The following is a 26,429-nucleotide window of genomic DNA, read 5'->3' as shown; positions in this document are numbered from 1 at the left end:
AAAGAGTGGATCCTCGTGATGTCTGGTCACAGCTTTTTCCCTTTGTCTCTCTTGCCTGTTTGCCTCCATAGTGAGGCAAGTTTGCTCAAAATGGTTGATGTTTTGTTGTACTTCATGACACCAATGGGGACAATTCAGTACTCGAGTCTCCCAGGTATTAATGTTAATATTGCTTTTCTTCAGACTGACCTTTAAGGTGTCCTTGAATCTCCTCTTCTTTCCACCTCTACAGAGGTTCAGCATTCGTGAGTTGGGAGTACAGGACCTGTTTCTGGAGCCAGTTATTAGGCATCCTTATAATATGTCCTGTTCAACAGAGCTGGTGCTGTATAAACCCGACTTCAATGCTGGTGGTGTTTGCTTGAGCTAGAATACTGGCATTGGTTCTTCTGTCCTTCCAATTAATATGGAGGATTTTCTGAAGACCTCACTGATGGTAACATTCCAAGGCTTTCGGGTGTTTCTAATAATGTCATCCAAGTTTTGCACCCATACACCAGGGTAGGAATGACAACACCTTGGTACACGAGAAGTTTGGTTTGGGTCCTGATGCCATGAACAAAGATAAGATTTCTAAGACATCCAAAGGCAGCACTGACAGATTTTATTCAGTGCTGTTCATCATCATCTATGTTTACTTTTTGAGAAAGGTGACTACTCAGGTAGGGGAAATGCTCAACATTCTCCAAGGACTGCCCTCTAATTGTAATCTGTAAGGGAGCAACTGGATGGCTTGAGGTAGGTTGGTAAAGTATACTAGTTTTCATGAAGTTGACAGCAAGTCCAAGCATTTTGTATGCTTCACAGAAGCAGCCAAGTGACACTGAGCTCTTCAATTGAGTGGGCACATATGACAAAGTTGTCAGCATACTGAAGATCAGTAATGGAAGTGTTGGTTATTTTGGATTTGCGACCAGTTGGTTGATGTGAAAGAGATTCCTGTCCATACAATACTAGACCCTGACTCCAGATAGAAGTCTATCAGCAATGAGATGCAGAATAGCGCAGATATAAATGGGGAAAAAAAGTGTTAGTGTAATCATGCATCCTTGACTGACTCCGATCCTAATAGTGAAAGGATCTATTTCCAAGACACTGCTTAAGACAGTTGTTGTCATGTTGTCATGAAGAAGTCTGATGACAGTAACAAATTTTGGCAGGCATCCAAATCTCAGTAGGATCTTCCATAGGGCCTCTATTGATTGAATCAAAGCCCTTAGTCAGGTCAAAGAAGGCCACATAAAGATCTCCGTGTTGCTCTCAGCACTTCTTTTGCAGCTGTCTAGCAACAAAGATCAACATATCTACTGTACCTCAGAATGGTATGAAACCATGTGGGACTCCAGAAGAATCTGGAATGGGCTTCCAAGATCTAGAATGGGCTTCCAAGAGAGGTGGTGCTATCACCTAGCTTGGAGGTCTTCAAGAGGAGGCTAGATAGTCAACTGGCTGGGGTCATCTGACCTCAGTCCTCTTTCCTGCCAGGGGCAGGGGGTCGGACACGATGATCCATTGTGGTCCCTTCCGACTCTACAATCTATGAATCTCCTTGGCAAGGGGACTGAGTCTGCTGAGAAGAACGTGTGAGAGGCATCCCAGCTATAGGCAGGAGTACAATGCCAGGTAATTGCTGCAATCTGATCTCTCTCCTTTCTTGAATATGGTTACAATTCTGGCATCTCTCAGGTCACTGGGAATCTGGTCACAATTCCAGAATGTCATAATTCAGCTTTTTACCCACCCTACTTACAAATTTCAGCTGGTGTTCCATCAGGACCGCACACTTGGTTGTTCTTCATCTGCTCAATGATTTTCAAGGCCTCTTGATAGGTTGGTGGGTCTGCAAGGCAGTCCTTAATGGGGCATTGTGGAATGGCTTTGAAGGCATTATCTTCAACATTAGAATCTCAGTTCAGAAGCTCTCAAAACTGTTCCTTCTACTATACATAGACACAGATTCATAGATGTTAGGGTTCTTCTACTATACAGTGATAAGGGAACTGTCTCCAAGAAGTGTTGTTCCATCTTCAGACCTCAGAGGGGCAGCTCCTTGTATGCTTGATACATAGAGAACTTTGGTTGCACAGAAGAAACTATGCATACTGTACATGTCAGCAAACTTTTGGATCTTTGTTTTGTCCTCCCACCACTTGTTCTTTTGCTCTTCAGTATTCCTCTGGGTCTCTGATTTAATAGTGTAATAAGTGTCTTGATTTTGTTTAGAGTTGATGTCATTCTGCCAAGCCTTGAAGGCTCTCCTTGTCAAGAAGAGCTTAAATTTCCATATCAGTCCCATCAAATCAGTCCTGATGTTTCTTTGTGGAAAAACCCAGAGATTCTTCACATGCCTCATATATGCCTTTCTTGAGGCTCTCCCAATGATCAATGGCCTCAAGATCATCAGGGAGGTTGGAGAGTTTCTCACTAAGGTGCTTCTGGAAATGATCACTTTTAGCAGAATCTTTCAAGCACTCAATACTGAATCACTTCCTTGATTGATTCTTTTGCTTACACTGTTTTGGGGTGATATGACTTGATATAGATTCATAGATATTAGGGTCAGAAGGGACTTCAGTAGTTCATCAAGTCTGACCCCCTGCCCTGGGCAGGAAAGAGCGTTGGGGGTCAGATAACCCCAGCTAGGTGCTTGTCAAGTCTCCTCTTGAAGACCCCCAAGGTAGGGGACAGCACCACCTCCCCTGGAATCCCACTCCAGATTCTGGCAACCCTTACTGTGAAGTTCTTTCTAATGTCCAACCTAAATCTGCTCTCCGTCAATTTGTAGCCATTATTCCTAGTTACTCCAGGTGGTGCCCTGGTAAATAGACCATCTCCTATTCCCTGCTGCCCTCCCCTGATGAATTTATAGGCAGCCACAAGATCACCTCTCAGCTCTCTCTTGCGAAGGCTAAAGAGATCTAGGTCCCTCAGTCTCTTCTTGTAGGGCCTTGCCTGCAGGCCTCTGACCATACGAGTGGCCCTCCTCTGTACACTCTCAAGAGTCTCCACATCCCTCTTGAAGTGTGGCACCCAAAACTGGATGCAGTACTCCAACTGTGGCCTGACCAGTGCCACACAGAGGGGAAGCATTACCTTCCTGGACCTGTTCGTGATGCACTTGCTAATGAATGATCAAGTGCAGTTAGCCTTGTTGATCACTTCGTCACACTAACGACTCATGTTCATCTTGGAGTCAACTATGACTCCAAGATCCCTTTCTGTTGCCATGCTGCTGAGAAGGTCATCCCCCAGTCTGTAAGTGTGTTGGTGGTTCTTTTTGCCCTGGTGCAGCACTTTGCACTTGTCTTTGTTGAACTGCATCCTATTTCATTCTGCCCATTTTTCCAACCTGTCCATATCCTCCTGGATCTGTTCCCTACCTTCTGGTGTGTTAACTTTGCCCCATAATTTGGAATCATCTGCAAGCTTGGACAGGGCACTCTCCACACCCTCGTCCAAGTCAGTGATGAAGACATTGAATAGCACCAGTCCAAGGACCAAGCCTTGCAGGATTCCAGCGCCCACCTCTTTCCAGGTGGATATCGACTCGTCCACCACCCCTCTCTGGGTGCGACCCCTAGGCCAATTTGCCACCCACCTGACTGTGTAATCATCTACATCACAGCCTGTCAGTTTACTTATGAGAACAGAATGCAATACCGTATCAAAGGCTTTCTTAAAGTCTAGGTAGATGACATCTACCTCAACTCCTGCGTCTAACCATTTTGTAACCTGGTCATAAAAAGAAACAAGGTTAGTCAGGCAGGATCTACCTGCAATGAATTTGTGCTGATTTCCTTTCAGCATCATTTCCCCTGCTGGGCTCCCACAAATGTGATCCTTAATAATTTTTTCCAGAGTTTTCCCAAGGATAGAGGTGAGGCTAACTGACATATAGTTTCCCAGTTCCGCCCTCCTCCCCTTCTTGAAAATAGGAAACACATTGGCCTTTTTCCAGTCCTCTGGGACCTGACTGGAGCACCATGAGTGCTCGAACAGCCATGCCAGCAGCTCTGCTATGACACTGGCCAATTCCTTCAGCGCCCTTGGATGAAGTTCATCTGGGCCTGCTGATTTGAACTCATCCAGCCCCTCCAAGTGCCCCTTCACTAAGTCTGCACTAACAGTTTGTGGGCTGGTGTCCCTCCTGCATCTATCTATGATCCAATTTGGAGATTTGTCTTGGTCTGTGTCTAGGAATGCAGATGCAATGAACTCATTAAAGAGCTCAGCTTTGTCCCCCATCTCTGTCACCAATTGCCCCAGTTTGTCCAGTAGAGGTCCTATGCTACCCTGTGCCTTCCTTTTGCTCCCTATAAACCTGAAGGACTTTTTGCTGTCCTTAATTTTTGTCACCAGCCTAAGTTCTAATCCTGTTTAGGCCTTCCTAACTGATTCCCTGCAAGTGCGAGCCAGGGAGGTAAACTACTCCTTGGTAGTTACCCCGTTTCCACAGCCTGTATACCTCTTTCTTTGCCCTTCGGCTTTCCTGGACTTCCCTGTTCAGCCAAGGGGGCTTCTTGGCTCCTTTGCCCCCTTTTATGCACAATGGGATTGTCTCCTTCTGTGCCCATAGGATCGTTCCCTTGAGGAACGACCACCCTTTCTGGACCCCGATTTTGCCAATGCTCTTGAGCTTTAACACCTCACCATCAAATCTCCTGAGCAGACTGAAGTCAGCCTTTCTGAAGTCTAGCACTTCAGTCCTGCTGGTTAGTTTACCCACCCTTTGCCAGATAATGAATTAAATCAATCGATGGTCATTATCCCCTAAGTTACCTTGTACCTGCAGATTCCCCACCAGGTCATCCCCTGTAGCTAACACCAAGTCCAGCACGGCATTTCCCCTGGTGGGATTGTATGCCTCCTGTGTTAGGTGGAGGTCCTGTAGGCAGGTTAAGAACCTACATGAGTGGTTAGATTTGGCTGACTGCTCCTCCCAACAGATGTCAGCGTAGTTACGGTGACGGAGTGTATTAAAACAATAAATCAGTCCAGCAGTCATCTGCGCTGGTCATAGCTCTGGTGATATGGACATTGCAACAGTCCTGGGCACACACTATAACACAGTCATTCAGGTGCCAGTGTCTTGAGTCACTGTGCATTCGTGCTGTCTTCCATTTGTTGCGCTGACAGAATATGGAGTTTGCTATGGTGAGATCATCCTTCAAACCTCTTGCTCAGAAGAATTATTCCGTTTGAATTGACTGGAATTCTCCATCATACTAAAAACCCCAGGAATCAAAAGCCACTTACATATACTCTCTAAAACAAATCACTGTACTTCTCCTTTAAGTAGAAACCAGGTTAATCAAATCTAAAAATACAAACTCAAGTTAAAGTTACTACCAGCACCCAAAATAGCAGCCAAAATGTATATGCATGCAGCTTGTCTGAGGTTACCTACATTCCCTGGAACACTTTGTAATTGTGGTTTCTAAGGAGCTGGAGAGAGGTGGTTTGCATGTATCATCTATTCAAGTCACTACAATGATTGCCCTCAACTGGTGAGAAAAATAACAATTTATCCTCAGTCACTGTCTCATTTCTGTCCTCTTACTGGAGCAAAGTCAAAAGGAGCCAGAAGGCTTGTATACATCATACTACCTGCAGGGGAGAATGATCTCTTCACCACAAAGATATGTCAGTTTTAGCTGTCCACAGCTGATTCCTTGTTTCATAGATTTCATAGACTTTAGGGCTGGAAGGGACCTCAAAAGATCATCGAGTCCAGCCCCCTGCCCAAAGGGCAGGAAGTCAGCTGGGGTCATAGGATCGTTTGATATAGTCCCTCAGGCCATAGGCTCCTTAGGGACCCTGAACTGCAGAGTAATTTGATTTTTCCTTGTTTTAGTAGCAGTATGGGTGGAAAAAGCTATGCTTCCCCTTCCTGTACAATTATTTTGAATGCATTAAACAGGCTCAACACATTTTTTAAAGTTTGTCAATCTGACATGAATTGCAGCTTGGATTCCCTTTCACAACTGCAATTTTCCATGGGTGACTATGAATATAAGCTGAAGAGACAACAGCAAGTCAAACACTCCAAAAAACATTCTTCCCCTGTTCAGGTACCTCAGTGTGAAATCGAGGATACAACTTCCGCAACAGGTCTTCAGCCTTCTCCCAGCTCCGGAGACAGAGCTCAGATCCATCAGGTACCACCAACAGATAAGCTCCTCCTTGATTTTAACTTTTCCACCCAAGTGCTCCATTCAGTACTTTAGGACAAAGGCATAACGGTTGTTGACTGAGAGAACTGCCTACTTAACAAGTTTGTTTGGACACCAAGCTTCCCCTCAACAGAAGAGGGAGAGCTGGAGGAAGTTCTTCTTTGCCCAAATTAAAGATGACCTGTTTTCCCTGCACAGGACAAATGGACACAGAGCTGCTCCGCTTCTTCAAACCTAACCCAGAAGAGACCTTCACAGATCATGATAAATCTTTGTTGAAGAAGCAGTTGGAGGCAGTTTCCAGGAAGCTCAGCTCTAGCTCAGTTTATGCCGAGCCACTCAATGACTCTCTTTACTGGTTTCCTTCTTGTACTGGACTCTCCAAGCCCTCTCCTGACCAGTGTGTTTAGCTGCCAACATCTTTTCATGGCTTTGCTACGTCATATCTGGGGATTTGGGTTTTCCATTTGCCATAGAAAAAAGCAGATTTTCTCCTTTAAAGAAGAAAAACATGCGAAACCCACAGTTTCCCTTTGCAGGTTGGCCGAATTCCAACCTACAAGAGGCTGCTTGGAGCTGGGAGCTGTGAGACACAGGAAGCTCCTACATGCACATGTGCATGGCTAGCAAAACAGCCAGACAGCAGTGGAGAGCAGCTCCCCCAGTTGCCTGCTCGTAAATGTAAAGGGAGGGGGGGAGCAGATTGAGGCACCCACGATGAGCAAGGGAGTGGGGCAGGGTTGCCAGCCCGGGCTAGTGACGCTGCCTACCCACGGTGGTGCCTGGGGCGTGAATGTGTGGCCGCTGGGAAAGTGGGACAGAGCCAGAGATGGCTCTTCTGGGGGGTGGCAAGGGGGCCAGCTCTCCACCCCTGTGCACACTCCCAGGGATGAGTCAGGCACCAGAAGCAACCCGCTGGGGAGGGCATGGGGGGCACATGTCTGGGGCAAGACAGGATACAGTCAGCCCACTGCAGGCTCAGGGCCCTCCATGGGCGGTGACAGGCACATGACATTGTGCAGCTCCCGAGGCAGTGGTCACAGAGCCCAGCCAGCACCAGCAGCCCGCCTCCACCCTGTGCACAAGTCTGGGGGGCATGCACCCCCCCATGCCTTCTCTGGGGTACATGCGCAGCAGCAGCAGGAGGAGCAGCAGGAGCCGCGCCCCCGACAAGCTGCTTGGGTTCCGACCATCCCATGACCCCACCCCAGGCCTCACTCCCTCCTTCACTGTGAGGGCCTCTATTTGCTCCCCCCCTTTCCCCTTCAGCCTTGACTGCTGTGCTAGGCAGCGCTCCACATGCTGCTGGGCTGCAATCCTGGCTGCATGCAGGCTGCAGCTGCATGCCTGAGTCTGTGTGCATCCCTCTCTCCTCCCCCACTCCCCTGCTACAACTGCCCAGAGCCCACACCTAGGCTGCCCTGCAGCCCTCTGTGCTGCCACGCATTTCAGGGGGCTAAGGCCTGGTCTTCAGCCGCCTACAGCACCGTGCAAGGGACATTTTGCTCCAGCAGGCACTGGGTTCCTTTGTAAAAGTGGCTTTTCTCTAGCAGCTGCAGGAGCTTGGCTGAGTGGGGCGCACTGGCACTCAGCCAGTGGTGTACTCTGGGGCTCCAAATGTGCCCGGAACTGGTGTACGCACAAGGGTCTGCCCCCCCTGCCCATGACAGCAGCATGGGCTGTGTGGGGAGCAGGGCTACCGGGGGGGGGTCATGTGCGTGTGTGTGTGTGCACGCATTTATAAATGCAAACCAAACAAAAAAAGTTTATTTATGTCAGTAGTTTAAAATGGCTTGCACTATTACTTAATATCAGTTAATCGGATAGGCATCAGCTGATATGGTTAAGTATCGGCTATCATTATTGGCCAAGAAAATTTTGAATTGGTACACACCCAAAAAAACCCAAATCAAAATGCCAAAATATATAGGTATTTAGAATTTATTTTATTATAATCATTGAGGCACTGGCAGGGCTCCAAATTGCTTTAACATTGCAAATATATCAATAAAACATCATGTTCAACTGAAACCTACATATATATATATTGGCGTTTCATTCTAATCATGGGAAAAATACACATTTTAGGTTTTTTAATCAGAGAATTTTGGATTTATTTTTTTTTAAAATCAGAGAAATTGGGAAAACCAGGATCCCTAGTGATACCTCTTTCCCAGGTTCAAATTATTGAACTAGAGATTTGGGGAAGAAAAGTTGTATACAAAGATGTTTAATTTTTCCCCAAGATCGATCCCTAAACAAAACAGAATGACGAACATTTATTTACAAAAATTCAAAATTCAGGTAAGGAGCACTAGTGGGAAATGAAAGGGTTTTGTTTTTTTTAAACTTTGAAAAAACAAAGTCCCTTTCAGGCTAGGTCTTTACAGATATCACACAGTACAAAATCAGGCCAGGGTGGGACAAGTAAAGTACTTTTTTCAGGAACAAGCAAAAGAAGTTATGATGTGCATGACACTTAACATTCTTATATAAATATAATTAAAACTGATAGTATTAAGAGTCCAAGAAGCAAGGATTTTTCACGGTATCGTCTACAGGACTAACTGTCTAGCTGAGAGCACTGTTGGACAAAATTTTGAGCACTGAGCTTTTGACCCGAAGGGCACCTGATGCCCAAAAACTTGTTCAACAACTCCCAACTAAACAGATAGTCCGATAAAAGATTTAAAAATCTTCATCTCTTGGACATTTCCCAGACCTTCACAGCTACAACAGCAGTACAAGCCTACTGCTGCTAAGAGTCAAAGCTATGATCTCTAATGCAATAAATTTTTCAAGCCAACTTTTTGGTAATCTCATTTCTTGTTCAAATGGATTTAGAACACAACAGACAACCAAGCTTACACTTAAAGACAGGTAGTTTGCTTCCTTCCCTACCATAGCAATTGCCATTGCCAGACTGATCAGGGCAAATTCAGCTGAAAGCTAAAATGTACATCAACAACTGCACTTGAAAGAACCCAAGTAACAGGAAGTGGACTGGAGAGTCCACAAACTCTCGAAAACTCACGAGAGCCATCTGTCCCCAACAGGAGCAAAACCTAAAGATCTATTCTCAAGGAGGGGGACCAAGAGAAATCCACACATTTTCTTCCCTAAACTAGAAGGAAATATTTAGAACTACTACTAATAGCCAGGCTTCCTCCCTGTATTATGGAAAAATTGGCCAAAACCAAGGTCCTTTCTTAAGACAAAAATATATCATTTGCAGCCAGGTTTTTCCTTCTAGGAAGAAGAATTAAGTGAGACTTATCCCAAATAGGAATACTGCAAGGTTATTCTTCTCCCAGGACCACAAACTCCAGCTACAAAAGCCTAAGTACATTTAGTACAACTTGTGTAAGAGAATTAAGGCAACGGATAAACCAGGGTGGACTGATTTTAATCAAGTCAATTTAGATCACTGATTTAAGTCAGCAAGCCCAAAAGCCCAATTTAAATAACTGACTATCAACTTTCCCATTGTATTTTTTCTTTTTTAAAGAAAGGTGTATTTTTAAGGGTTGATATAATAATTAAAATGTTGATTTACAACTAAATATAATGTTACAGTATATTTGGTACATATGCTTCCTAGGTATACAAACATACATACATGCTTAACATATTTGGATTGTTAGCAATCTTACCTTTTATAAAATGGTGAAATATATATTTCTTATTCACTAGATTGACTTTTTGCTCAGATTCATATCCAGCTGGTTTAAAATGGCAATTTGAATTTAATTAAAAACACAAAACCAGCACTTCAAATTTATTAAAATTTTAAGGCTTTGGAACAAGAAACTTTTTGTTTTTTTAAATCAAAACCTGGTGCACATTTACAACTAACTAATGTTTTAAAAACTATTTTTAGCTGGTATGGTGTGAGAAGTGAACTATATTTCATTAAACCAATTATTTCAAGTTACCCTGGGGAAAGTTTTATAAAATGCCTAGGTAAAAGTTATTTGAGCTTAAGTTCCTACTTGCCTAATTCTCTTGAAAGTAAGACGGGTTTTTTTCTTCTTCTTCTTCTTCTTCTTTTTTTTTTTTTTTTTAACCTAGGCTGTTTTGAAAATTTTTACCCCCCTTCTTTCAAGTTTTTAGAACTCATTAATCTCATCCTCCTCCCCCTTTTTACTTAAAAAGGAAGGAAAAAAAAGAGCTTTCCAGTTTTTTCAATTCCCAATCAAATTTCTCAGCTTTAAATGAACCAGTCCAAATGAAAAAAATATTCTTTATGCACCTGGAGTGGAGGCTACTACTGGTAAAAACTCTGGGCATTTTTATATGTGCAAAGGCTGCAGCGCCAGGCACTTTTAAAAGCACCTGGCGCTGCAATGCTTACAGTTGTAGAAGCAACTAAATGCGCATTAGCACTGAGAAAATGGCAGTGGCACACTTTTAAACAAAAACATATCAGAGATGCTTTAGTCCAAAAACGCACGACCGCCATTTTCTGCGCACTGACATGCATTTCGCCACTTATACAACTGCACATGGTGCAGCGCAGTTTGCCTCAGCTCATGCACGGAACAGACTCGATTAATCGAGTCTGCTCCAAAGCGGCAGATTTCTGGCATGTTGCAGCACAGAGAAGTATGTGCATAAACACACACTGGTTTCAGGTGCTCTGCTACTGACTTCCACCAGTTCAGTGGTGTGACTTTCTTTAAAACATCCTCAGCAAACTTGTACTGTTTGAATGGTTCACTTCTAGCCCTGAAATTTATTATGGTTGGCATGATTGATGGGTGATCAGCAGATGTCCACAGAGACCTGGTGGGACTTCTCACAAGTGGAGCATAGCCATAGAGGCGACTGGGTAGGGAAGAAAGGTGGGAGGTGTAGCTCTGTATGTGAAGGAGCAGTACACCTTCTTGAAGGCCGACATCGACTCCAAAGAAGAATATCTTGAAACCCTCTGAGTCAAGCTGTGTGAGGGGAGAAATGCTCAGCCAAGTCAGACCGGTCACACTATAGCAGAAAGCCCACTTTGTACATTTCCCTTCTGGACATTGATATAGCAGAAGCCTCTTCTTGCCTACACCTCCCCACACATTTTGTGCATTTCTTTTTCCTTCTAAGTATTGGCAGAGACCTAACCCATTCATTGTATGGGTGTGGCAAGGCTCAGAGCAAGCAGGAAAGCTGAAGTGGCTTTCTGTAGGGGAAACCTACAAATGACATCTACATATCAGTTAAGCTGTGTCACTAAAGAAAACAAAAGAACTAAAATATGCACTTCAAAGACGTAAATATATCCTGGTGCTAACCTAACTCACTGTCCCCAGTAGCCTTTGATCCTCACTACCTCACATTGCATTTTTATATATTTCTCACAGTGCATTTTTATATTTCATCTCTCTCATCTTTACCATGACATTTTATACTTTATACTTTTAAACCCTTAATGAATGTACTCCCTATAGAATGAAGTTACACCCTGGACCATTGTTAAAGACTGCATTGAAATTGTAAAGTGAAAAAATCTGCTATATTGGGCTGGTCCCCCTTGAGCGAATGCTAATGTATGATGATCAGTAGGTAATTAAACGATAGTAGCCTAGCCAGAGGAACTTACCATTACAAAACTCTACTTGACAAGCTATTTTAAACTAATCAAACCAAGCACTGATTCCTGAGACTGAGCATCGACCCTATTGACTATTCCTGTAACCCTGTAATAACCTGTAATACCATTGTTAATTAAACAAAATCACAAGCTGACTCCTGAAACTGCACTACCAGCAGGCAAGACCCCTGTGACTAACAGCTGTCAGGCACTTCTCAAGACCCATGTGGGACAGCGACCTCTGGACTGGGCAGCCAAAATGATGCTGGGGGAATCACACAAGCCTGCCAGAAAGGGATAAAAGGCAGTGAAGCATCACCCTCAGTGGTGCCCTCTCATCCAGCACCTGAACTACCAAGACAGGGGTCACCTGCTTGTCCTTCTTTCTGGAGAAGGCATCGCCTTGAAGGAAGCAGACCACTGACAACAGACTCCAGGGCCTCAGATAGGTAGATATACTGACACCAGGGTTCTCACAATCACTACAGCAGCTACTATACACTTTACTACATGAGTTTGGGTGACATAGGTTTCAATGTGTGTGCACATGTGTGCGTGCGTGCGCACGTGTGTTGAAGTGGCCAGTATCCCTCATAATTCAAAGTCTGCCTTTATGATTTTATTGCTAACTTCACATTCTGTACAATAAATTAGAATTCATTATGATCCCGTGAGTTGGTTCTTTGTAGCCAACAGCATTCGTTTCTGATCTGCATTGAAGAGCTCTTCCTGGCTCATGAGGTGCACAGGCCAACTAGAGGTAATGCTCTCCTAGACTTGGTCCTGGCCAAAGGAGATGACTTGATGACCAACTTAAACATAGAGTGTAGCCTGGGCGACAGCAACCATGAAACCATCACGTTCACTGTCCATCATAAGGCAGACAAATCTGATAGCAGGGTTGAAGTCTTGGACTTCAAAAATGCAAATTTCAACAAGCTCAGGTCACTAGTAGTGGAAGTGCTATGGGACCAGGGACCGAAGGCAAAACATGTGCATGAAGAGTGGTCGTTCCTTAAGGACACAATCCTTGAAGCACAAAGGAAGTCCATTCCCATGTGTATGAACAGTTCATGCCCCCAGCAGCGCCTTTAGCAGGGGGTGCACCACCACACACAGGGGTTGCACGTGCACCCCCTACACGTTGCCCCTGCCCATGTGGAGAAGGGCCAGGAAGCCCACTTGGCTAAAAAGGGAAATCATGGTCCTCTTAAGAAAGAAGAAAGAGGCTTATAAACAATGGAAGTTGGAGACAAGCCTCAAGGAGGACTATAAAACAATGGCCCATACAAAGGCCAAGGCGGCGACTGAGCTTAGATTAGTAATGGGAATCAAAGACAACAAGAAGTCCTTTTTTAGGTATGTGGGGAACAGGAGGAACACAAATGAGAGTGTGGAGCCATTGCTCAACAACTCAGAACAGCTGGTTATCAACACTCAGGAGAAAACTGAACTCCTGAATGCCTACTTTGCCTCGGTATTTCATTACGCCAAGGGGAAAATCATGCCAGACAGAGTACAGAATGAGCAGGGCAGGAATGACTGCCTTCCTACTGTTGCCGTAGAACTGGTGTATGATCAATTAAAGAAATTAGACTTACATATGTCAGCAAGACCGGATGTACTCCATCCGAAAGTGCTGAAGGAGTTGGCTGAAGTCATTGTGGAGCTCCTGGCAAAACTGTTCCAAAACTTGTGGCACTCCGGAGAGGACCCTGAGGACTGGAAGAGGGCCAATGTTGTACCCATCCTCAAGAATGGGAGGAGGGAGGACCTGGGTAACTATAAGCCAATTAGCCAACTTCTATCCCAGGGAAAATCCTGGAAAATTTGATTAAGGAGTCTATGTGTGATAGGCTTGCAGAAGGTAGGACTCTGAACAACAGCCAGCATGGCTTCATTGCAGGCAGGTCTCGTCTTACCAACTTCATCTCCTTTTACAGCCAGGTAACTCACCACCTGGATAAGAGAGAGGAAGTTGGCATTATATACCTTGACTTCCAAAAAGCCTTTGATCTGGTATCCCATGATGTTCTCATGAGAAAAATGGAGGATTGTGGGCTTAACTGTAAGACAGTTAGGCGAGTACAAAGCTGGCTGCAGGGTAGGACCCAGAGTGTCCTAATGAACGGATCTGTCTCATCTTGGTGAAAAGTGGCCAGTGGTATCCCACAGGGGTCAGTGCTTGGTCCAGTACTTTTCAACGTCTTTAGCAATGATTTGGATGTGGAAGTGAAGAGCTCACTGGCCAAGTTCGTGAATGACACCAAGTTACAGGGAAGTGTGGTCACGCTTGAAGATAGGCTACAGATACAGGTGGATCTAGACAGGCTAGCAAGTTGGGCAAGTCAGAACCAGATGAAGTTCAACATTGAGAAATGTAAAGTGCACCCACCTGGGGACGAACAATCCCCTACACACCTACAGGCTTGGTGGCGCCAAACTGATTAGAACCACAAACAAAAGGAACCTAGGTGTAATAATAGACCACAGTATCAATATGAGCCAGCAGTGTGATACTGTTGCTGGCACGGCAAATAATACTCTGGCATGCATCAATCAATGCATCTCCAGCAAAACCAAGGAAGTGATTCTTCCGCTCTACTCTGCATTGGTAAGACACCAACTGGAGTACTGTGTCCAGTTCTGGGCACCGCACTTTAACAAGGATGTGGTAAAACTTGAGAGATTCCAGAGAACGGTCACCCATATGATTAGACTTGTACAACAAGCCAGGTGAGGAAAGGCTGAGGGACCTGGGACTCTCCAGCCCAAAAAAGAGAAGGGTGAGAATGGACTTGGTAGCAGCTTACTGCTATATCAGGGGAGTACATCAAGGGCTCAATGAACTACTGATCACCAGGGCACCCTTGGGGAAAACCAGGAGTAATGGCCGCAAACTGCTGGAAGACCGTTTCAGACTCAACATTAGGAAAAACTTCACAGTTAGTGTCCAGACTGTGGAATAAGCTCACTGTAGCAGTGGTGCAATCGCCTACCCTGGAAATCTTCAAGAGGAGACTGAAGTTGCCTTACCCAAGCTGTATTTCCTGCCTGGTGCAGGGGGCTGGATCCGATGATCTTCTGAGGTCCCTTCTGGCCTTACAATCTATGAATCATAGCACAAGGGCAGGCAATCCCAGGCACAAGTGCCAGAGTGTGGCGCACACAGGCATTTTGCCTCGGGGCCAATAGTGGGGAAGTGGCCGGGGCTGCACTACCACAACAAGGATCGGGCCCCTCGCAGCTCCTCCCACCGTCCACCCCTGGCACAGTGACACCAACATCTTACAAGTTGAGTTTGCAGGTGTTTTTTGGCATTCTACCCCCCAACATTGCCAACCCCCGTCACTGCAGCCTTTTCCTCTTTGGCAATTAGGCATCTGCCTACTGGGGAGTCCTGAACATCCCTTACCCCTTTTTGCTGTGCTGGGTGTGTCACTGCATTCCTCCACACAAAGACTCCAATTCCGGAAGCAGCTCAGTCTAAATCACAATGATTAGCATGTGAAAGGCAGATTGTGACAGGCAGTTTCACATTGGCCAGTGACCACTCATGCTAATAAGGTGACCCCAAGGAAAAAAAAATGGTCACAGGTCATGACTCGGTTTCCCTGCTCAAATGGTCAAGTGATCCTTGTATCATAGAAATTGGCAGGGATGCAGAAATTTGAATCTGAACTGAAACTCCTCCACATAAAGGCATAGGTGTAGCAGTCTGAAGCTTGCCTCAACCATGAGTCCTCACCACCAGGTAGTATGTCTGTGCGTATAAAGCTGCTCTTGGTAATGTTGCCTGATTGATACTATCCCAATAAACCTGTGTATGGTTCAGAGCAGGGGCAGGCAATTATTTCGGGCAGAGGGCCACTTACTGAGTTTTGGCAAGTCCTCGAAGGCCGAATCACAGACAGCCAGGGGCAGATAAATATTCATTTTCTGAATTTTTTAGGGGCTTCGCGGGCCAGATAGAATGGCCTGACAGGCTGCATTCGGCTCGCGGACCACATTTTGCCCACCCCTGGTTCACAGGAACTTGCTTTGGCTTCTCTCATAGTTCTCTAGACAAAATAAAAGACCCCAGAGTCATTCTGGGTGTAACATACCCTGGTACTTTGTGTTAAGAATATTGGCAAGAAAGTGAGATGGAATAAATGCTTGATCCATTTGCTTCTTTATTGCCTGCAATTTAAACTTTGCTGTTGGGTATTTCTTGCTTTAATGTTTCTTGAAGTTCTTGGCAGATTTCAACAGCATCTGCAATATATAGCAGCAATCTTTCTGTAGTTTGTCCAAGTCATTGGAAATAGGCTTTAGTGTACTCAGCATATCTTCTACACTTCTCTTTACTCCAATGTTGACTACTCCAGCTGTAATACTTTGATCAATTTTGCCAATTTTCTTTGCCAATGGCCATCAGAATAGGCTAGTTCTTAATAAATAGTTCAAAGCAGTCAATGATCGAATTCCACTGCACATCTTGAGGGAGAATTAGTTTGGATCCCACAGCACTCTTCAAGTGAAGCTGAAGCAAACTGTTTGTTGCAGAAGTACCATATTTACTCAAGAACAAGACAACCCTGATAAGATGACACCTCCCCAACCATTTTATATATAGAAAAAATATATAATATATACATAATTTTCAAGGTATAGAATCTAATTATTGAAGGTTTGCCTTGGATAGTATAATACACGCAGTCCCCGACTTACATTTCACACTTACAACATTTATAAATTGAAACCTTGTTTCAACTTTACAACACTTTATCCAAAGCAACGCCATGCCAGCAAACAAGTTCACTGTGTCGCTCATCTCCCTGGAGTACATCTGTCCAAACTTCCTTGAACACTTTCTTTAAGAAAGCAAACAAGACTCCAGAAAAACCTGCAGCCAAGACTCCTGAGAAGACTCCAACCAAAAGCCCTTCAAAAAGTCCAACCAAGAGCCTTTCAAAAAGTGCAGCAAAGTCACCTCAAAGAAGTCATTCCAAATCAATGTAATTGCTATTTACAATATAAATACATTAATGTAGCTATATTACTCATCTATAATTGATCAAGTATAAAATTCTGGGGTATTTTTGGTGAAAATAAGGTATCGGGCCTTGGTTCAGGAACCACCCCGCCATTTATAACATTGTTTTTTATGAGAAAATTGGTTCCGTGTTACGTTTTAACTTAAGATGCAGTTTTCAGGAACCAATTGTGTCGTAAGTCTGAGGATGGGCTATATATAAGGTTTGCCTTGTATAGCATAGTATAGTATAGTATAATTTTCAAGGTATAGAATCTATTTATTGAAGGTCTGCCTTGAATTCATCCCCCAACTGCTACAGTAGGGGAAATGAATCTGGAGGGTCAGGTAGCCACTTCTGTCTTCTGCTTTCCCCCACCCCACCCCACAACTTTTCCTCTGACAACCTCTTCCACCTCTTCTTACTGTCAGACCCTGCTCTCCCTGAGTACATGGAAGCAAAGAGCAAATTTGAAAACAATGACCTTGAAATTAAACATGGCTGCAGCAATTCACATATAGTACCTATACACCCATAGATCATTCAGAACTGATGCATATTAACCTTTCTTTGAAACTACTGAAAGTTTTAAGCACAGGTACTCCATAAAAACACTTTGAACAGCACTTTGGCACCTATTAATATACATAGTACAAACTATGCATATTAGTCCAAAACCAAAGCTTTATGACTTGTCATCTAGTACATTGGGCTGAGCCCCACCAGAGTCAACAGGATTTAAAGCCGTGGTCACCCTACAGCTCAACATGTGTGCATATTCAGATACCCTTCACAAAGAATCCATGTGCTAATTAGCCCCCACTCATAACGAGAACCAGGTTTTATTCTCAAGAGTCTTGGGATGCTCTAAAAATGTATATGCAGATGAAGTGCAGGACAACCTAATCTGGCTTTAACTCAGAGGGCAGAGCCACACTAATCATATTCACCAGGCTGAGAGAGGGGGTGACAAGGGGATTCTGGGTGAACTGCTTGGGGCCTCATTTGGTGATGTTTGCCAGACATTTAAGGCTGTGTGATTCCAGGAATCACTGGAAATGGGAAAGAAAGTCACAGCTCAGCTGTGGTAGTGAAGAGGAAGTCAAACTGTACACAACATAGTTACTCTTCATGACTTGGGGAGGGGGAAGAGGGGAAAAAGAGTTGGCCATGAGGGGGACTGTGCTTAACAGGCACTACCGAATGCCATATCCAGGTGGGCTGCCCAAATCTAGCCTTGCAGTAAGTTCCCATCAGCATGTTTGCCCAATGTGGGCAATGCGTTTTATAGTCATGCTCAGTGTTGGCTGCATTTAATCAATTTCATAGCTGTTTTCCATTGGTGAGCACTTTTAGCAGCAGTTTAATGACAGACAATGTACTTAATGAGGTTCCCTTGTATGCAACAGGGATCTTCGTAAATCACACCGGAAACGCCCCCTTCACTTTAAAACCCTAGTTTTTGCTTCCCTGGCGATCAGCAGCAAACAGCCCCGCCAGTGGGGCCCCTCAGCCAATCAGACGTGGGGCAGGCAAGCGGCAAAATTAAAAACATTAAGAGAGTCACTGTGGGGGGCACTTCTGGCACAATTTATGGAAGGGCTAATACAGCACAATTTATAAGACAAGAGGCTTTTTTCCCCATGCCAGTTGGGTGGGGGAACCTCATCTTATATTTGGGTAAATATGGTAATAATTCAATATCAATATCTTCCTTTATTCCTGCAGTACTTAAAGCTTTGGCTTAAATATACATCAAATGAGCACTGCAACTATATGTTGTAAGTTCCAGGTTTGCTTCATTATTTTCTTCCAAGTTCCTTCTCTTCTTTGCTACACTTGCATCATTAGGTTTCAACACCTGTGATGACTTTCCTGATCCTTTGCATCCAATACAGACCCTACCCCCTCAAAGGATCAAGCCCCTAATACATGAAATACTGTACCATATTTTTAAAGCTTGACCTCAAAAGTTAGATTCCCCCCACCCCCATTCTTATTTAGAAGAGACTCAGTCTCATCTCCAAAGATTTTAGTAGAGGCTCACTGACTCAACACAATATTTTATTTAAATTATTTTAATAGATTAACTTTATTCGTAAATGTTAAATGGAAGAAGTTGAAGGGGTAGAAAGAGATACAGAGGCCCCAACAAGGCTGGCTACAAAGTAGAGACTGGGTATGGGGAGGATGCAACTATGAAGCCTATGGTGGGGGAGGCAGGAATAGGGAGGTAAGGGCACAGCACTTACAGGAGTAGAAGATACAGAGTCCCCACACAATGAAGCCACATGGTTGCAGAGTTGTGGGTTTTAAAGATACACACAGACACAAGTAACAGCATGTGGGGTACAACATAAGTGTTCTCAATCATGGTGCATTGCAGGGGGCAGTCAGGTAGTCCCCCACCCACCAGGGTTGCTTCTGGGTGGGTCCATTGGAGTCCTCATACTGGCACCCATCTGTGATGTGTTCCATGTAAATGTCCCTGGGCCATCTAATGGTGTTGAACATTATGGGGCATCTCATCACAGGATAATCAGCAGGTGTACCAGACTCTCTCATTACTGGGGTCCCATACTCCAAGTGCCCCAAAGATCCACACCTCAACCATCACCTCATCCCCCCACCTCCTCAGCACATCTGCCAGTGGCTGGTACTTAGCTTCCACTTACAGGCTTCAATGAAGGCTTGCCCCCAGTTCTCAAACAGGATAGTGACATCAACCATCACAACGTGCCTATTCTCCTCATCAGCCACGATGATGTCTTGTCACAGCTGGCTCTTGCAGCCTGAGACAATGCAATTGACAGGCCTGGTCCCAACTGAGGCCAGAATGGCCTTCAGCAGCAGGTCCTGGACAGTGTTGTAGCAAAGCTTCCATACTCTGGCATAGGGCTTGCAGGCACACAGCATGTGCGGAAGAGTCTCCAATTCACAGATGTATTATGAATCCTTGTCAAAACCTCTTGTCATGGTTCCCATACCGAATGGCACTGTCAGTTGAGTTGGGAGCCGTGGATGAAATGCCAGTCTGCAAGATGTGTCAAGCTCCCACCAGGCATGAAGTGGTTGCTCACATCCCACTCTGAAGTACAGAATCTATTTATTGAAGGTCTGCCTTGAATTCGTCCCCCAACTGCTACAGTAGGGGAAATTAATCTGGAGGGTCAGGTAGCCACTTCTGTCTTCTGCTTTCCCCCACCCCACCCCACAACTTTTCCTCTGACAACCTCTTCCACCTCTTCTTACTGTCAGACCGTGCTCTCCCTTACCCTGCCTTCAGGATTTTGACTGCAGCTCTCCGGAGTACTTTGCTCTGACAGCATCCTTTAGGAACCTCTGCAGGCAGGTCCTCAGGTGAGGAAGGTCACAGTGATGTGGCTGGTATTGAAGACTGGGAGTAGCAAGATTCCCAACTCCCAGCACTCCTTGAACCACGTCCAGGAACAGTAGATGCACTTCCTGAGGCCGCGTGTGATATTGTGGACCCAGCTACACCACAAGGCATCTCAGCTCCATCTTAGCTGAACTTGCCCTCCAGCAGGCCACTCAGGAAGGTAGGCGGCTAGGTCTCTGCCAGTGGGCTGCCTGACAATTCTCCTACAAGCCACCTCCCTCAGGGGACTGGCAGAAGTGCTGCTCAGCAACTTGTCAGGTCAGGTCAGGTCAGGAGGCGAGGGTGACCACCATGATGTCACAGACATCACCCATGCAGGGGATGTTGGCACCTCTCTGCCAGTAGAGATGTATGAAATCTCATTGCTGACCCAGAGCAGCAGGTACAGCCACTTCTTCAGCAACCCTTCAGTGCTCATCATCCACCTTCTTGAGGCTCCTTCTTGCACTACAGCCATCCCACTGTCAGCGGGTGAGATGCACAACATCCCAATCTGGACTGGTGTCAAGCAGGGCTTCCTACTCAGCCCCATAATCCACCTGGCAATGGAAGTGCTCCTCCAAGTGGTAGTGGAAGGCCCTGGAGAGCTCAGCCTCTGCAGACAGAAGCTGAGCATTCTGGCCTGCACCAATGACCTTGTCCTTGACAGTGACTCCAAACAGCTGCAGAAGATGCTGGACATCAGCTCTGAGGCAGCCAAGTGGATGGGGTTACGTGTTTCCAACTGCGCCTTCCTGCATGTCGACTGTAGGAAGAATAGCACTGTCCTGGACTCCACTGTCACCAACCAGGACAAGCAGATGAGGTGCCTGAAGGATGGCAAGAGTGACCTCTACTTGGGAATGCCCACTGATCACTGGGCAAAGCAGATACCAAAGGAAGCCATCTGTGGGATAATGCAGGATGTCCATAAACTGGATTAATCCCTGCTGGCCCCCTCGTTAGTCTGAAGAGGCTCAATGGTCCCTTCCATCGAGCCTCTTAAGACAAAGGCAATGTGGGGGATGAGGAAAGTGTTCACCTATCAATCTTCTACCAGGGGGCCAGCAGGGACTAATCCAGCTTATGGACATCCTGCATGATCCCTCAGATGGCTTCCTCTAGCATCTGCTTCACCCAGCGATCAGTGGGCATTCCTAAATAGAGGTCGCTCTCCCCATCCCTCAGGCACCTCATCTACGTGTCCTGGACTCCACTGTCACCATCCAGGACAGTGCTTTTCTTCCTACAGTCAACATGCAGGAAGGCACAGTTGGAAACATATAGCCCCATCCACTTGGCTGGCTTGTTGACCAAGGCTTCAAAGATCTGGAAGGTTTCAGCCTTGGAGAGCTCCTCCATCCAGATGGCTCCTTCATCCTATATGGCCTTAATTGATACCTTAGCCTATGCTGTATTAAATTCAAATTTAATTTTAAGCTGGCTTTGTTTTATAAATAAATCAAATAAAATAATCTTATTTAAATAAAAAAATTCTAGTTTTTTATTTTTAAATCTTCGATTTTATGAACTTGAGATAAATCATTTTAACTTTAGCATGAGTCAGTCAATACCATAAGTCCTGAAGATCCCAATAAGAGACAGGCAAGAGCCAATCATGCAACTCACAGGGAAATAAACCCTACATGAAGAGCCAGAACTTCGATTGAAGATCAGATAGCCTATAACTGCACCATGAACAGAGGACTTGGGAGTCTCATTTCTTGAGGAACACTTAACTATACACGTGATGGGCCATGGAGATTTCCTCAATTTTTAAACTGGAAAAGGATCAAGAAGGTATTTCCATTTCTATAGGCAAAAAGTTTAGCTATTTCCCAATTCCCATGCATCTCTTTGACCCTCACTTCTTCCACTGCTCCCTGCTCCCGCACATTCAACAGCATTATGTCTGGGATGCTCAGGTCTCTCATTATGACCAGATCATGTAGTCCTCTCTTTACTGGGAGTGGATGGGATTCCATCTCAGCTTATATTCAAATCTAAATGAGCACCTTCAGCTTTCTTTGCTCTTGACAAACCAACTTAAGAAAACTCCATGGAGAAAGATACTAAAGTTGTTTATAGACCATACAAAAACAGCTGTTCATCTACCACACAAACTTAGCGTCCTCTCGGAGGAAGTGCTGCCACTGTTAGCAGAACAGCTATACACAACAGTCCAGGTTCAGAAGTGAAGAAAAACAACTTCATGAAGAAAGAGCATTTTTCTTCTACTGAAACACCTGAATGAGGTCCAGCATGCCTTCTATGTACTGTGTATTAACAGTGATGAGATCATCATTAACCTGCATGGGGCTGGTAATAGTATAGGTTTAGTTCCGAGTGTATAACATGACACAAAAATCTGTATCTTTGACACATCCAGTTGCTTAAGGTGAGAGGCAGGATTGCTTCAAGCATCGGTTAGAGGTTTTCTAAAACAGGTTTTTAAATCCAGACCATTGATTTGCACTTTAGGACTTCATAGTCCAATTAGGATGATTAACCTGTTGAGATTTCAAGTTTTAAACAGGGACAATTAAAGCTAAAAGCACACAAGAAATCTAGTTAAAAACTTGACAGCAATGAAATACAGTTCAGTTTTGAAATTTAATATACTGCATCAAGTTCATCATTGCACTAGGAGCGCAATCAGAAAATGACATTTTTTGCTCAATCTGGCCACAGAAAGCGATCTATAGCTGTGATCAAACACAAGTGCACAGCTGCAGACCACTTCAAAAATGGCCCATCAGGTGAAAATCTGAACCCTCATGGTTTCAAAACAGAGTGTCTTCTGTAACTTTTGTCTGCATTGCCTCCTAGCCTGTTGCTGTTTTCAGAATGGGAGGGGGGAAGGGAGTGGAGGGAGTTCAGTCTGGGGGGTTTTCAGCCCTCGCCAGAGGGTGGGACAGGTGTACTGGATTCACCCACCCCACCACCCTCCAGTGCCACCTGGGGAACCTCTAGAACAGCTTCCTCTGCTCCCTTCCCCACTCCCATTTTGAAAACAGCACAGGCTGGCAGGAAGGAAGGGTCACTGGCTAGGGGAAGACATATGCAGGTGGCAGCCAGTAGCTAGATTCCCCTCCCCACAGGAACCAACAGTGAACTTCTGCTTGGTTGGGGGATCATGTCAACTCAGAACACTTCTTGCAAAGCACTCTCAGTTACAGCAGGGAGTTGCACTCGTGTCTGTGCCCCAAGTTAGCTAGCACTTGCAGATTTTGGTTTGCAGTCAAGGTCTTGTTTACTGTACAAACCAATGGTAAGTAACCATCAACACTGCTGTTTTTTCCGTGTGCAGTTAACACCTGAAAGACATCAGTATAGTAAATTAAGTCAGCTCTTCACATAGTTCTCCCCCTTCACCTCTTTCACTACAGATGAAGTTGGTAACAGATTGGAAATTCATTTCCGGTAGCCATGAGCAGAATACAAGCTTACTATTTCAGAACATGCTCTACTTTTAGAGTCTGGATATTACCAAGTGCTGAACTATAGATAAGAACTATAGTCAACCAGCTGTGAACTGCTGTCCAGAGGGTTTTTCCATCTATTTACTCCTCTGTGAAATCCTATGAAATATGAACTTTCATTTCTACCCAGAACTTTTATAGTCTTTTCTCTGATGCCTGATGAAGGGTATTTGTGCCCGAAAGCTTGCAATTAAAGAATTTTTTTTGCAAAAATCTTGTTAGTCTAATAAAAGATATCACCTCTGTCCATGAGCCCTGATTGTTTTCAACTATAGTTAAGAGAGTTGTCACTATATTTGGTTTAAAGATGCCTGGACTGATTTTCAAAGGTGCCAGGAATCTGCAGTTCCCAATGAAGGTAATGGGAGCTGAGGCTCTACACCAGGGGCAGGCAATTATTTTGGGCAGAGGGTTGCTTACCCAGTTTTGGCAGGCTGTTGAGGGCTGCATTGGTAGCCCCGCCCCTTGACAGGTGCCCTGCCCCCTGGTCACCATCTTGGGACCAATGTCCCAGGGCCAACACCGGTGGGCCTCAAAGCAGGGCACAAGCTGGCAGAGGTCTGTGGATGAGAAGACAATGTATCGGTACACCTCTAACATTAAATCAGTTTATGTGTAATGTCTGTCCCTAGCCTCCAAGTTCAATGGACTGGGGGGCCTTGGATGAGAAGACAGAGGCTAGGAAGACACCCTCTGCTCTCCCATCCTCACCTGGCCTGAAGACAGAAAGTTTCTTCAAGTTGCAGACCACGCTAATGTGATCTAGCTTTTGTAATCTCGGGATTAGATACCTTCACTGAAGCTCATCTTGTACACAATGCCTCTCTTTGACACCACAACAGGTAGTCCTGAGAGCACTGCTACCACACTGTAACAGGGCCCCTACCCCATTACAGAGAATGGGGAGCAAACCCCAGGGCCTGCTGGCCAGACAAACCCCCAGGTGCAGACTTAAGGGTGGAAAAGACTCAAGCAAACACTTACCACAGAACCAGCAGTGACAGCAACATCAGGAGTCAGGGGCTTGCACAGAAGCCCTGCAGGTTCCTTGAGGCTGCCCCAAGCAGCCAAATCAGAAACACCTGCAGCAGCTCTGGAAAGCAGGTAATCAGCAGGGGAGCCATACAAACACAGGCCCTGAGCCACACAGGGGCAGTCTGGGCCTGCAAACTGCAGGGGAAAGAGTTCCTGGCTAGGAAAGCTGCAATGGAGTGCCTGATGAACCACTGAGCTGCCTGGGAACTACAAGCAAGACCCGGAGAGCCTACAAGAGGACATAACCCAGAGCTGGGGTTATGTTGGTACCCAAGGAAGGCTGCCCTGGGTGTTTACTCACCTACTCTGATGGGGGTGGCTGTTAGACCTTAAACTCCAGGAAGCCTGATTTAGACTAGACATAAGAAAAAAGCTCTTTACAGTGCGAGTGTCCAGGGTCTGGAACAAACTCCCCGCAGAGGTGGGGCAAGCACATACTCTGGACTCTTCCAAAAAACAGGTGGATGTATTTCTTGCTGGCATCACTTGATCCCAGCTGATTTCCTACCTATGGCAGGAGAGGGGCTGGACTCAATCTCATGAGGTCCCTTCCAGCCCCCATTGTCTATGAAATCTATGAAAAATCCAGTCTCTCTTTCCCCCCCTCATCAGTCAGCACGTAGAATTACAGATTTGGGGGTTTTTTTCTCCTTCTCTCTTCTCTTCCTAAATTTATTTGGTGCATCAAAATGAAAGATTCAAGATGAATAAAATAAAATTACCCTGAGCTTGAGGAAATAGCACCTGTCTTCATGACTCGTCTCAGAAAGAGAAAAATGTAATTTTTTTTAACCACACTGACCATAACATGCAATAACTTCCAGCTGTCTTTTCTGTGATGAGTCCCCCAAACTTGAGTGACAAGCCTGCTCAAAACATGCTTGGTTCTAGAGTTGTCAGACGCATGTCATTTAATACACACAAAGCTATTTTTCTGTGCAATCAAGTATGACCAGTATTATTTAGACCAATCATTTAGGAAAAAACTGAGGACTACACAACATTCCGCTTCTTTGCCCATAAGTTTCCCCACTGTGACAGGGAGCCGTCACATGGCCGGTCTAACCGCTGGCCCGCCCACCTGTCTAGGGCAGTCTGCCTACCTGACTCACCTACCACGCCTTTGATGTAACTCATACGTAGTTGTTTAAAGGTGGGGGCTGCCCATTTTACTGCCCGATGCCAAGGGCATAATACATGGCTCCATACTGCCCCCATACCATTGTCCATGCCTTGCAGATGGCATCACTATATGGCTCCAGACCCACACTGGGCCCCACTACATTCCAGCCTGACATGTCAGACCCTGACCTGGATCCTTCCTAGTCAGGCAGCCTAACCTCTGTCGACATGCAAGGCTGCAAACTCCCTAGACCCCATTCCCTCTCGGCAGTGGCCCCCTCGGGGACCTTTGGCCACACAGGCCCTGGCCTCACCTCTAGGCCAGTCAGAACTCCAGGCTCCTGGCTCTGGCCATCCCTTGTGGGCATCTTTGCCTTTGACTGTTCTCATCCTGGCCAGAGGAGGCACAGAGGGCATGTGCCTCCATGCTCCCTTCTCCCAGATTTCTGCACAGGGTGAGGGCAGGCTGCCCACTGTGGGCTCAGGGGCTGTGCCAGCCTCTTCCCAGCAAGAAGGGCAGCTAGAGGAGGGCTACAGTGACTTCTGAGTCTGCTGTAGCCCCCCCACCCCCGTAGCTCCTCCTCCCAGCATCACTGCCACCTGCTCTGGCCCAAGCGCAGCCCCAACCCAGCACCCACA

General features: G+C 45.5%; 1 protein-coding gene across 1 annotated transcript in view; it reads right to left on the bottom strand.

Annotated features, from left to right (window-relative positions):
• Positions 1-24,194, bottom strand: part of NUTF2 (nuclear transport factor 2) — a 63,171-nt gene extending 38,977 nt beyond the window's left edge. Inside the window, exon 1 of the mRNA XM_014525231.2 lies at positions 24,054-24,194. The gene's annotated coding sequence lies outside the window, so the exon portion shown is untranslated. The remainder of the gene's footprint in view (positions 1-24,053) is intronic.
• Between the last annotated feature and the right edge of the window lie 2,235 nt (positions 24,195-26,429).

This window comes from Alligator sinensis, unplaced genomic scaffold (genome assembly GCF_000455745.1).
Source record: "Alligator sinensis unplaced genomic scaffold, ASM45574v1 scaffold1317_1, whole genome shotgun sequence".
Lineage (NCBI taxonomy): Eukaryota > Metazoa > Chordata > Crocodylia > Alligatoridae > Alligator > Alligator sinensis.
The sequence above is the reverse complement of the archived record's forward strand: the minus strand, read 5'-3'. Positions and strand labels throughout refer to the sequence as shown.